Raw genomic sequence first — 12,135 nt, forward strand, 5'->3', positions numbered from 1 at the left:
GGGGGACAGAGAGTGGTTAAGAGAGATGGAAAACAGAGCGAAGGACACGGGGGGAAATAGAGGGCGTACAGAGTCACGGGGGACAGAGAGAGGTGGTAAGGAGAGAGTGGGGTCAGAGAGGGGGGATAGAGAGGGGGGATGGAGGAGAGAATGGAGCTAGGGGTGGACAGAAAGTGGAGGACCCGGGGCAGAGAGAGAGTGACAGCGAGAGAGGGGTGACAGAGAGTGGGGGAGAGAGTAGGGGACAGAGAGTGGGGACAGTGAGAGGTGGTAAGGAGAGAGGGCGGTCTGAGAGGTGGGATGGAGAGGGGGGACAGAGAGGGGGGAACGAAGCGAGGGGTGGACAGAAATTGGGGTACCCAGGGGCTGAAAGAGGGGGACAGAGAAAGGGGCGAGAGACAGCGGGGGACAGAGAGAGGGGGACAGCGAGAGAGGGGGGCAGAGAGTGGGAGACAGAGGGGGAAACGGGGGGTACAGAGAGGGGGACAGAGAGTGGTGGTGACAGAGGGAGGAGGCAGAGAGAGGTGGAAAGTGAGAGGGGTGGACAGAAAGAGGGGGGAGCAGAGAGAGGGGAACAGAGAGAGAGAGCGCGGACAGAGAGAGAGGGCCATCAGAGAGGAGGGACAGAGAGAGGGGAATCAGAGAGAGGTGTTAAGGAAAGAGGGGGGAACGGGGAGAGGGGGAACAGAGAGGGGGGTACAGAGAGAGGGGGTACAGGGATAGGGGGACAGAGAGCGCGGGCGGGGGGGCGCGGAGAGAGGGGACAGAGAGTGGGAGACAGAGACTGGGAGACAGAGACTGGGAGACAGAGTGGTTAAGAGAGATGGAAAACAGAGAGAGGGGGACACAGGGTGGGACATAGAGAGGGTACAGAGATACGGGCGACAGAGAGAGGTGGTAAGGAGAGAGGGGGGTCAGAGAGGGGGGACAGAGAGAGGGCATAGAGAGAGGGGGAACAGAGAGGAAGTGGGGCAGAGATGAGGGGGCAGAGATCAGAGAGACAGAGCGAGGGGGCACAGAGAGAGAGAGAGGGCAGACGAGGGGACAGAGAAAAGGGGACAGTGAGGGGGGACAGAGTGAGGACGGACAGAGAGGGGGAACAGAGAGGGGGTGGACAGAGAGGGTGGGACAGAGAGAGGGGGGACAGAGAGAGGGGGACAGAGAGAGGGGGGACAGAGAGAAGAGGACAGAGAGAGGGGGACAGTAAAAGGGGGACAGAGAGAGTGGGAGATAGAAAGGAGGCACAGAGAGGGGGAACAGAGAGGGAGACAGAGAGATGGGGAATAGGGAGAGAGGGTGGACAAAGGCGGGGTACAGAGAGAGGGACAGAGAGAGGGGGACAGAGAGAGAGAGGGGGACAGAGAGAGGGGGGACAGAGAGAGAGGGGGACAGAGAGAGAGGGGGACAGAGAGAGAGAGGGGGACAGCGAGAGGGGGGACAGCGAGAGGGGGGACAGCGAGAGGGGGGACAGCGAGAGGGGGGACAGCGAGGGGGGACAGCGAGGGGGGACAGCGAGGGGGGGACAGCGAGGGGGGGACAGCGAGGGGGGGACAGCGAGGGGGGGACAGCGAGGGGGGGACAGGGAGAGATGGTGGACAGAGAGGGGCTACAGAGAGAGGGGGACCGAGAGGAGGGGACGGGGGGGGGATAGAGAGATGGGCACAGAAAGAGAGAGGGCAGATATAGAGGTGGGGACAGAGAAGGGGGCACAGTGAGAAGGGGACAGGGGGGGAAAAGAGAAGGGTCAGGGTGAATAGAGAGAGGGTGGACATAGAGGGCCGGACAGAATGAGAGGGACGGGGGCAGAGCGGGGTGGGGGGTGAACAGAGGGAGGTGTCAGAGAGTGGTTAAGACGGATGGAAAACAGAGAGTGGAGAACACAGGGGGGGGAATATAGAGGGGGTACAGAGACACGGGGGACAGAGAGAGGTGGTAAGGAGAGAGGGGACACAGCAGGTCAGAGAGGGGGGTCAGAAAGGGGCGACAGAGAGAGGGGATAGTGGGGGAATCGGTGTGTAGGGTCAGAGAGAGGGAAACAGAGAGAGGGGGACAGGGGGGGGACAGAGAGGCGGGGACAGAGAGGGGGGACATGTGAGGAGGACAGAGAGAGGGGGACAGAGAGAGGGGAACAGCGTGATGGAGAAAGAGGTGGGGAGAGTGAGAGGGAGGGGAGTGAGAGGCGGAGAGAGAGGGGGTAAAGAGAGAGGGGGACGGGCAATGGGGTTAGAGCGAGGGGGACAGAAAGCGGGGAACAAAGAGTGGGGAACAAGAGAGTGGGCCAGAGAGCGAGTGGTGGACAGAGAGAGGTTGTCAGGGAGAGGGCACAGAGAGAGGTGGAATAGAGAGAGGGGGGATAGAGTGAGGGTGACAGAGAGAGGGGGAGAGAGAGAGGGCGAATGGGGGGAAGAGAGAGGGGGGCTGGTGGGGGAGAGAGAGAAGGGGGAGGGAGATGGGGACAGCTCGAGAGGGGGAGAGAGGGGTGACAGAGAGCGGGGGACAGAGAGGAGGGAGGTAGAGACGAGGGGTACAGAGAGCGGGGGAAAGGGTGCATTGGGATAGAGTGGAGGTGGCACAGAGAGAGGGGACCACATGAGGGATAGAGAGGTGGGGGGAGAGAGCGAGTGGAGTGAGGGGGGAGAGATAGAAGAGGTACAGAGAGCGGAGTACAGAGCGAGAGGGACAGCGAGCAGGGGGCAAAGAGAGTGGGGAACAGAGCGAAGGGGACAGAGCGAGGGTGACAAGGTGCGGGGGACAGAAAGCGGGGAACAGAGAGCAGGGGACTCAGAGAGGGGGGATAAGGAGAGAGTGGGACACAGAGAGTGGGACACAGAGAGTGGGACACAGAGAAGGTCATGGAGAGGGGGAATAGAGAAGTGGGGGACAGAGTGAGGGGGACAAACTGACCATGTTTCAGACACATCCTGCTGTTATTTTTCACTGATTGTTTAAAATGATCTGAATCTTCTGAAATGGGGAGTGGCTTCCATTTCAAATGACAACACCAGAGTGCCTCGGGGACGCTGAGGAAATGATCAGGGAATTGCATCTGTTCCTTTCTATCCTCTGCACTCTGTACCACAAGATAGTGCTCCCTCAGTACCACAGATAGTTCTCCCTCTATACCTCAGAAAGTGCCCCCTCAATACCTCAGAAAGTGCTCCCTCAGTACCTCAGAAAGTGCTCACTCAGTACCTCAGATAGTTCTCCCTCAATACCTCAGATTGTATTCCCTTAATACCTCAGACAGTACTCCCTCAATATCTCAGATAGTTCTCCAGCAATACCTCAGAAAGTGCTCCCTCAATACCCACGTAGTTCTCCCTCAATACCTCAGACAGTGCTCCCTCAATACCTCAGACAGTGCTCCCTCAATACCTCAGACAGTGCTCCCTCAATACCTCAGAAAGTGCTCCCTCAATACATCAGATAGTATTCCCTCAATACATCAGATAGTACTCCCTCAATACCTGATAAAGGGCTCGCTCAATACCTCAGATTGTTCTCCCTCAATACCTTGCTTAGTTCTCCCTCAGTACCTCAGGATGTGCTCCCTCAATACCTGAGATAGTTCTCCCTCAATACCTCAGATATTTCTCCCTTAATACCTCAGAGAGTGTTGCCTCAATACCTCAGACAGTGCACCCTCAGTACCTCAGAAAGTGCTCCCTCAGTACCTCAGAAAGTGCTCCCTCAATATCTAAGAAAGCACCACTTTGTTGTGTTTAACCCCCAAAGCCCCTCAGACAGTAGCTCCACAAAACATTCACACCCTCAACACTTCAGGGCTCAGCCCAGCTCCCCCCTCAGACTGTGTTCAAACCCCTTCAGACGGTAAGGACCCACATCCACCCCTGTTCAAGGTTGGAGCCCATGTTCCCAGAACATGACTTGTCTCTCTGGATTAATTTTAGAATTCCTACAGTGTAGAAGCAAGCCATTCCGTCCATTGGCCCCACACTGACTGTCTGAACAGCATCCCACCCAGACTCACATCCTCTACTCTATCCCTGTAATGCTGCATTTCCCATGGCATCTTTGGGCTGTGGGAGGAAACTGCAGCACCCGGTGTAAACGCGTACAGATACAGAGAGAATGTGTAAACTCTACACAGACAGTCACCGGGAGTTAGAATCAAACCACTGAGGCACCGTGCTGTCCTCTCTCCCTGGATGTCATCTCATCTAACCTTTTACTAAGCAGTCTCCCATGTGAAACCTTCTCATCTGTCTCCTTGGTCATCCCTTCAAAAGCTCCATCAAGTTGGACACATCATTTCCACAAACAAAGCCAAGCTGACCATCCCTAATCAATTCTTGTTTTTCCAAATGTATGTAAGTTGTCTCTCAGAATGCCCTCCAACAGCTGACCCACCACTGCCATCAGGCTCACAGCTCCATAGTACAATGGCTGTTCTTTGCAGCCTTACTTCAATAATGGCCCATCATTAACCACCCTCCAGTCTTCAGGCACCTCACCCGTTGTCACTGATCGGTCCATCTGACAAGGCCATCTCCATCCTTCTGTAACCTAAGGCTATCCTCCTCAGTATTTATCACCCAACCAATCTTCATATCATTCATGAACCCAATGATTAACCATCCACCATTCAAACCTACATCTTTTCTATCAGCCACATCAGCAAGTCCCCAACAGTGAGACATGAACGGACAGAGATTTCTCATTGGGCCGTCACTGTCTGCTTCCTGGCACTCAGCATTCTGCGCCAAATTCCTGGGATCTGGAGTTTTTGTGTTCACTGTCAGTTTCCGGTATGGATCCTGATAAAAGCCTCACTGACCTCCAAGCAGGCGACAGGAAAGTATTGCCCTTATTTACACACCTGGTCACCTCCTTAAACAGTGCAATCCTATTGGTCAGACCTGACCTCCCCTTAACAGAACCATTCTGACTGTTCTCCATGAAATCCAGTCTCTTTAAATGCTGATTAATTCTATCTCCCAAAATTGCTTCCAACAGACGTCCCACCCACGATATTAGCCTGACCGGCCTGGAGCTGCCTGGTATATCCCATGCTCCCTCTTGAATAACAGTACCACATGGTCAGTCTGCAGACACCCCTCCTGTGGCCAGAGGGGATTTGGAAATGTTTGCTAGTGTACCTGTCACTTCCTCCATCACCTCATTCGGTAAACTGAGATACATTTCCCCCGTCTTTGGAGATTTATTGGGTTGTAAGAAGGCCAGACCACTCAGAACCATCTCTCTCTATATATGTTTACTCATTTAATTGTATCACAGAGCATCTCCACGATTTATTATCAACCCTGTCCCAGTGAGCACTGACAAAATGCATCCATTCACTACACCCTCTGGGTCCATGCACAGACTCTCACTGTCTTCCACAGCCAACTCTTTCTGTCATTATCAATTCACCCTTAATGTCACTGTAAGGAACTTTCAGGTTTTTATTTCCCCTCTTAGCCCTCCTCTCTCCCAGACAATTACCCTGCGATACGATTTGGAGGAGTGTGGATGTCATTCTGGAAGTGGATTAGCATTGGGAAGCTCACAAATAAGAAACACACGACTGTGCTGAGTGTGGGGCAGTGGGATCCATTTGGGATGAGCAGACGGAAGCTGAGGAATAAACCTCAGCCCTGCAGCATGAAAATATCCCTTTGAGCTGGCAGGTCAGTCACGTGAAACGAACCCTCCAACCCTGGGAAAAGAGGATGGAACCTCTTCAAGTTCAAAAACCAAATGAAGACGGTCTGTTTGAACACAGTCTCTGGAATCTGGACACGGGAATCATTGCTGAGCAGGGTCTGTAGGACGCAGAAGCAGAAATGTACTGAACAATTCCAGATATTCCTCGTAGACCACAAGACATGAGAGCAGAAATTAAGCCATTCAGCCCATCTGACAGTGTGGCACTCACTCAGTACTGACTCTCTTACAATGCAGGTATCCCCCAGCCTGATGCGCTGACAGTGCAGCACTCCCTCAGTATTGATCCTCTGACAGTGCAGCACTCCCTCAGTACTGATCCTCTGACACTGCAGCACTGCCTCAGTACTGACCCTCTGAAACAACACACCCTCAGAACTGACACACTGACCGTGCCGCACTCTCTCAGTAATGACCCTTTGACAGTCCATCACCCTCTCAGTACTGACCCTCTGACAATGCAGCTCTCCCTCAGTACTGACCCTCCAACAGTGCAGCATTCCCTCAGTACTGACCCTCCGACAGTGCAGCTCTCCCTCAGTACTGACCCTCCGACAGTGCAGTATTACATCAGTACTGAACCTCTGAGTGTTGCAATCTCTCTGGACTGACCCTCCGACAGTGCAGCATTCCCTCAATACCGCCCCTCTGACAGTGCAGCTCCCCCTCAGTACTGATCCTCTGACATTGCAGCACTCCCTCAGTACTGATCCTCTGACAATGCTGCACTCCCTCCACACTGATCCTCTGACAATGGTGCACTCCCTCCACACTGACCATCTGGCAGTGCAGCACTCCCTCAGTACTGATCCTCTGACACTGCAGCACTCCCTCCACACTGACCCTCTGACACTGCTGCACTCCCTCCACACTGACCCTCTGACAATGCTGCACTCCCTCCACACTGACTCCCTGACAGTGCAGCCCTCCCTCAGTACTGACCCTCTGACAGTGCAGCACTCCCTCAGCACTGACCCTCTGACAATGTAGCACTCCCCCCACACTGACCCTCTGACAATGCTGCACTCCCTCCACACTGGCCCTCTGACAGTGCAGCACTCCCTCCACACTGACCCTCTGACAGTGCAGCACTCCCTCAGTACTGACCCTCTGACAGTGCAGCACTCCCTCAGTACTGACCCTCTGAAACAACACTCCCTCAGAACTGACACACTGACCGTGTAGCGCTCCCTCAGTAATGACCCTTTGACAGTCCATCACCCTCTCAGTACTGACCCTCTGGCAATGCGGCAATTACTCAGTACTGACTGTCCGACACAGTGTGGCGCTCCATCAGTACTGACCCCCTCACAGCGCGGTGATCCCTCAGTACTAACCACCTCAGAGTGTGGCGCTCCATCAGTAGTAACCCTCTCACAGTGCGACACTCTGACAGCATGGCCATCCATTAGCACTGACCCTCAGAGAGTGCGCACTTCATCACTACTGACTCTCTCACTGCATAACAATCCCCCCGTCCTGACTCTCTGTCAATGCTGCACTCCCTCCACACTGATCCTCTGACAATGGTGCAATCCCTCCATATTGACCCTCTGACAATGCTGCACTCCCTCCACACTGATCCTCTGACAATGCTGCTCTCCGTCCACACTGATCCTCTGACAATGCTGCACTCCTCCAACACTGACCCTCTGACAATGCTGCACTCCCTCCACACTGATCCTCTGTCAATGCTGCGCTCCCTCCACACTGATCCTCTGACAATGCTGCACTCCCCCAACACTGACCCTCTGACAATGCTGCACTCCCTCCACACTGATTCTCTGACAATGCTGCACTCCCCCACACTGATCCTCTGACAATGCTGGACTCCCTCCACACAGACCCTCTGACAATGCTGCACTCCCTCCACACTGACCCTCTGACAATGCTGCACTCTCTCCACACTGACCCCCTGACAATGCTGCACTCCCTCCACACTGACCCCCTGACAATGCTGCACTCCCTCCACACTGATCCTCTGATAGTGATGCACTCCCTCAGTACTGACCCTCTGACAGTGTAGCTCTCCCTCAGAACTGACTCTGACAGTGCAGCTCTCCTTCCGTACTGACCCTCTGACAGTGCAGCACTCCCTCAGTACTGAACTTTGGATAGTGCATGCTCCCTCAGTACTGACCCTCCGACAGTGCAGCACTCCCTCATTGTTGACCCTCCGACAGTGCAGCACTCCCTCAGTACTGACCCTCCGACAGTGCAGCACTCCCTCATTGTTGACCCTCCGACAGTGCAGCACTACCTCAGTACTGACCCTCCGACAGTGCAGTACTACCTCAGCACTGACCCTCTGACAGTGCAGCACTCCCTCAGCACTGACCCTCTTTTTTCTATTTCATGGAGTCTTGTGGAAATGTGGAGACATAGGGTTTGCAGATTCTGAGGAAGTATGAGCGAGACACACAGTCCAGGCCCTGTCTGAAACTCTCTGTAATAGACTATTCAGAGGCACAGTGTCACAGAGGTACACAGCTTGGAAACAGACCCTCCTGTCCAACGTGACCATACCAACCAGATATTCTCATCTCATTTCATTCCATTTGCTAGCACTTGGCTGATATCCCTCTGACCCCTTCCTATTCACATACTCATCCTGATGGCTTTCAAATATCACAATTGTACCAGCCCCGATTACTTCCTCTGGCAGCTTCCTGCATGCCCTTGAATAAGTGCTCAAACATTCATACTGTCAATACAAACTCCAATAAACACCAACCTACGAAAGGCTATCACTGTCATCTTCAACCCACCCTTTGCTTCATCGTTATGCTGATTTCAGCACAGGGACAGAAACTGTCTTAGTGACCATCCACCGTCACCCTGTAATAAACTTATTTTCAAATGGGGCTTGCATGTGATTCCCACCCCCTCTAATAGTTACCTGGAAGGTGGGGGTGAGCTGTACTCTCCTGCTGCAGTCCCTGGGTGCCCCACAGTGATGTCAGGGAGGGAGCTCCAGGATTTTGACCTGAACCCTGTAAAGAGCTCTCTTCCTGGAGTACCTTTTTAAAGTTGGAAAGTTAGTATAGACCAGGAGGACCCGAGAGCTGCTGTCCTGTCAGAGAGAGAGGCCTGGTGGGTGACACACCTCAGGTGAGGGGCGAGGTTGAGAAGCTTGGGCCTTCATGGTAATTTCAGACATGATAGAGATTGAGCCAACAGTGTTGGCATCACGATCCAGTTAGCTGAGATAACTGACCCCACTTTGTAGCAGAGGGGATTCAATCCCTTGAACAGAGCAAGCTTGAGAATTCAACACTAAAACCAATCTGTACGGACCCGCTGGAGACCTGAAACATCAATACAGAGATTGCTGAAGAAGCTAAGCATGTCCGGCAGCATCTCTGATGGGAGAGGGAGAAAGAGACAGAGACAGAGTTCACCTTTCAATCCAGTGATTTCTGCGGGAAAGCTCCTACAGAACAGACCGTTTTGAGGAAGGGTCACTTGAAATGTGAATTGTTCCTCTCTCTCCTCACCGTTGTTACTGAATATCCCCAGCCATCTGTTTGCTTGAGAATTTGATCTGAGCTGATCCAAGCGTCACTGAGTCATTCAGTCTGTGCTCAATGCCCTGAGGCTGCTTCTGCTGAAAGTTGACAAACAGGTTTACGAGGTGTTCTGGGGATAAACATACTGGGGGATGGTTTCTAAGGTATTGAGGGAGCCCTATCTGTCAGTACAGGGTGCAGATGGTCGAAAGGTACAGATACACTTCATAGAACATAGGACATAGGACAGTACAGCACAGAACAGGCCCTTCAGCCCACGATGTTGTGCCGAAAATTGATCCTTATGGAACATAAACTTAATGTACAAACCCTCACATTTCTGTGACCATATGCATGTCCAGCAGTCTCTTAAAAGTCCCCAATGACCTCGCTTCCACAACTGCTGCTGGCAACGCATTCCATGCTCTCACAGCTCTCTGTGTAAAGAACCCACCTCTGACATCCCCTCTATACTTTCCTACAACCAGCTTAAAACTATGACACCTCGTGTTCACAATTTCTGCCCCGGGAAAAAATCTCTGTGTGGGTGGTAGTGAGGGTCAGGCTGGGGGCGGTGAGTGGAGAGCAGTGAGGGTCAGGATGGGGGCGGTGTGTGGGTGGTAGTGAGGGTCAGGCTGGGGGCGGTGTGTGGGTGGTAGTGAGGGTCAGGCTGGGGGCAGTGAGTGGGTGGTAGTGAGGGTCAGGCTGGGTGCGGTGTGTGGGTGGGAGTGAGGGTCAGGCTGGGGGCGGTGAGTGGACAGCAGTGAGGGTCAGGCTGGGGGCAGTGTGTGGGAGGTAGTGAGGGTCAGGTTGGGTGCGGTGTGTGGGCGGTAGTGAGGGTCAGGCTCGGGACGGTGTGTGGGTGGTAGTGAGGGGCAGGCTGGGGGCGGTGTGTGGGTGTTAGTGAGGGTCAGGCTGGGGGCGGTGTGTGTGTGGTAGTGAGGTCAGGCTGGGTGCGGTGTGTGGGGGTGGTGAGGGTCAGGCTGGGTGCGGTGTGTGGGTGCTAGTGAGGGTCAGGCTGGGTGCGGTGTGTAGGTGGTAGTGAGGGTCAGGCTGGGTGCGGTGTGTGGGTGCTAGTGAGGGTCAGGCTGGGGGCGGTGTGTGGGTGGTAGTGAGGGTCAGGCTGGGTGCGCTGTGTGGGTGGTAGCGAGGGGCAGGCTGGGGGCGGTGTGTGGGTTGGAGTGATGGTCAGGCTGGGGGCGGTGTGTGGGTGGCAGTGAGGGTCAGGCTGGGGCGGTGTGTGGGTGGCAGTGAGGGTCAGGCTGGGGCGGTGTGTGGGTGGCAGTGAGGGTCAGGCTGGGGGCGGTGTGTGGGTGGCGGTGACGGTCAGGCTGGGTGCGGTGTGTGGGTGGCAGTGAGGGTCAGACTGGGTGCGGTGTGTGGGTGGTGGTGAGGGTCAGGCTGGGGGCGGTGTGTGGGTGGTTGTGAGGGTCAGGCTGGGGGCGGTGAGTGGACAGCAGTGAGGGTCAGGCTGGGGGCGTTGAGTGGACGGCAGTGAGGGTCAGGTTGGGGGCGGTGTGTGGGTGGTAGTGAGGGTCTGGTTGGGGGCGGTGTGTGGGTGGTAGTGAGGGTCAGGCTGGGGGCGGTGGGTGGGTGGTAGTGAGGGCAGGCTGGGGGCGGTGTGTGAGTTGGAGTGAGGGTCAGGCTGGGGGCGGTGTGTGGATGGCAGTGAGTGTCAGGCTGGGGGCAGTGAGTGGATGGCAGTGAGGGTCAAGCTGGGGCGTTGTGTGGGTGGTAGTGAGGGTCAGGCTGGGTGCGGTGTGTTGGTGGTAGTGACGGTCAGGCTGGGTGCGGTGTGTGGATGGCAGTGAGGGTCAGGCTGGGTGCGGTGAGTGGACGGCAGTGAGGGTCAGGCTGTGGGCGGTGTGTGGGTGGTAGTGAGGGTCAGGCTTGCGAGGTGAGTGGGTGGTAGTGAGGGTCAGGCTGGGTGCGTTGTGTGGGTGGTAGTGAGGGTCAGGCTGGGGGCGGTGAGTGGATGGCGGTGAGGGTCATGCTGGGGACGGTGTGTGGGAGGCAGTGAGGGTCAGGCTGGGGGCGGTGTGTGGGTGGTAGAGAGGGGCAGGCTGGGTGCAGTGTGTGGGTGGTACTGAGGGTCAGGCTGGGGGCGATGAGTGGGTCGTAGTGAGGGTCAGGCTGGGGGCGGTGTGTGGGTCGCAGTGAGGGTCAGGCTGGGTGCGGTGTGTGGGCGGCAGTGTGGGTCAGGCTGGGTACGGTTTGTGGGCGGCAGTGAGGGACAGGCAGGGGGCGGTGTGTGGGTGGTAGTGAGGGTCAGGCTGGGGGCGGTGTGTGGGTGGTAGTGAGGGTCAGGCTGGATGCGGTGTGTGGGTGGTAGTGAAGGTCAGGTTGGGGGCGGTGTGTGAGTGGGAGTGAGGGTCAGGCTGGGGGTGGTGAGTGGGTGGTAGTGAAGGTCAGGCTGGGGGTGGTGTGTGGGTGGCAGTGAGGGTCAGACTGGGTGCGGTGAGTGTACGGCAGTGCGGGTCAGGCTGGGGTCAGTCAGTGGACGGCAGTGAGGGTCAGGCTGGGGCATTGTGTGGGTGGTTGTGAGGGTCAGGCTGGGTGCGTTGTGTGGGTGGTAGTGAGGGTCAGGCTGGGATCGGTGAGTGGACGGCAGTGAGGGTCAGGCTGGGGGCGGTGTGTGGGTGGTAGTGAGGGTCAGGCTGGGGTCGGTGAGTGGACGGCAGTGAGGGTCAGGATGTGGGCGGTGTGTGGGTGGTAGTGAGGGTCAGGCTGTGTGCGTTGTGTGGGTGGTAGTGAGGGTCAGGCTGGGTGCGGTGAGTGGGTGGTAGTGAGGGTCAGGCTGGGTGCGGTGTGTGGGTGGTGGTGAGGGTGAGGCAGGTTGCGGTGTGTGGGTGGTAGTGAGGGTCAGGCTGGGTGCGGTGTGCGGGTGGTGGTGAGGGTCAGGCTGGGTGCGGTGTGTGGGTGGTAGTGAGGGTCAGGC

The 12,135-nt window shown here is 55.9% G+C and overlaps 1 long non-coding RNA gene across 1 annotated transcript in view; it reads right to left on the minus strand.

Moving 5' to 3' along the window:
- The window catches only part of LOC132814119 (uncharacterized), a 28,075-nt gene extending 18,765 nt beyond the window's left edge, over nt 1-9,310 (minus strand). The window contains exon 1 of the long non-coding RNA XR_009644312.1: nt 9,090-9,310. This is a non-coding gene — a long non-coding RNA (uncharacterized LOC132814119). The remainder of the gene's footprint in view (nt 1-9,089) is intronic.
- Nucleotides 9,311-12,135: the final 2,825 nt, after the last annotated feature.

Source organism: Hemiscyllium ocellatum, unplaced genomic scaffold (genome assembly GCF_020745735.1).
Source record: "Hemiscyllium ocellatum isolate sHemOce1 unplaced genomic scaffold, sHemOce1.pat.X.cur. scaffold_686_pat_ctg1, whole genome shotgun sequence".
Taxonomy (NCBI): domain Eukaryota; kingdom Metazoa; phylum Chordata; class Chondrichthyes; order Orectolobiformes; family Hemiscylliidae; genus Hemiscyllium; species Hemiscyllium ocellatum.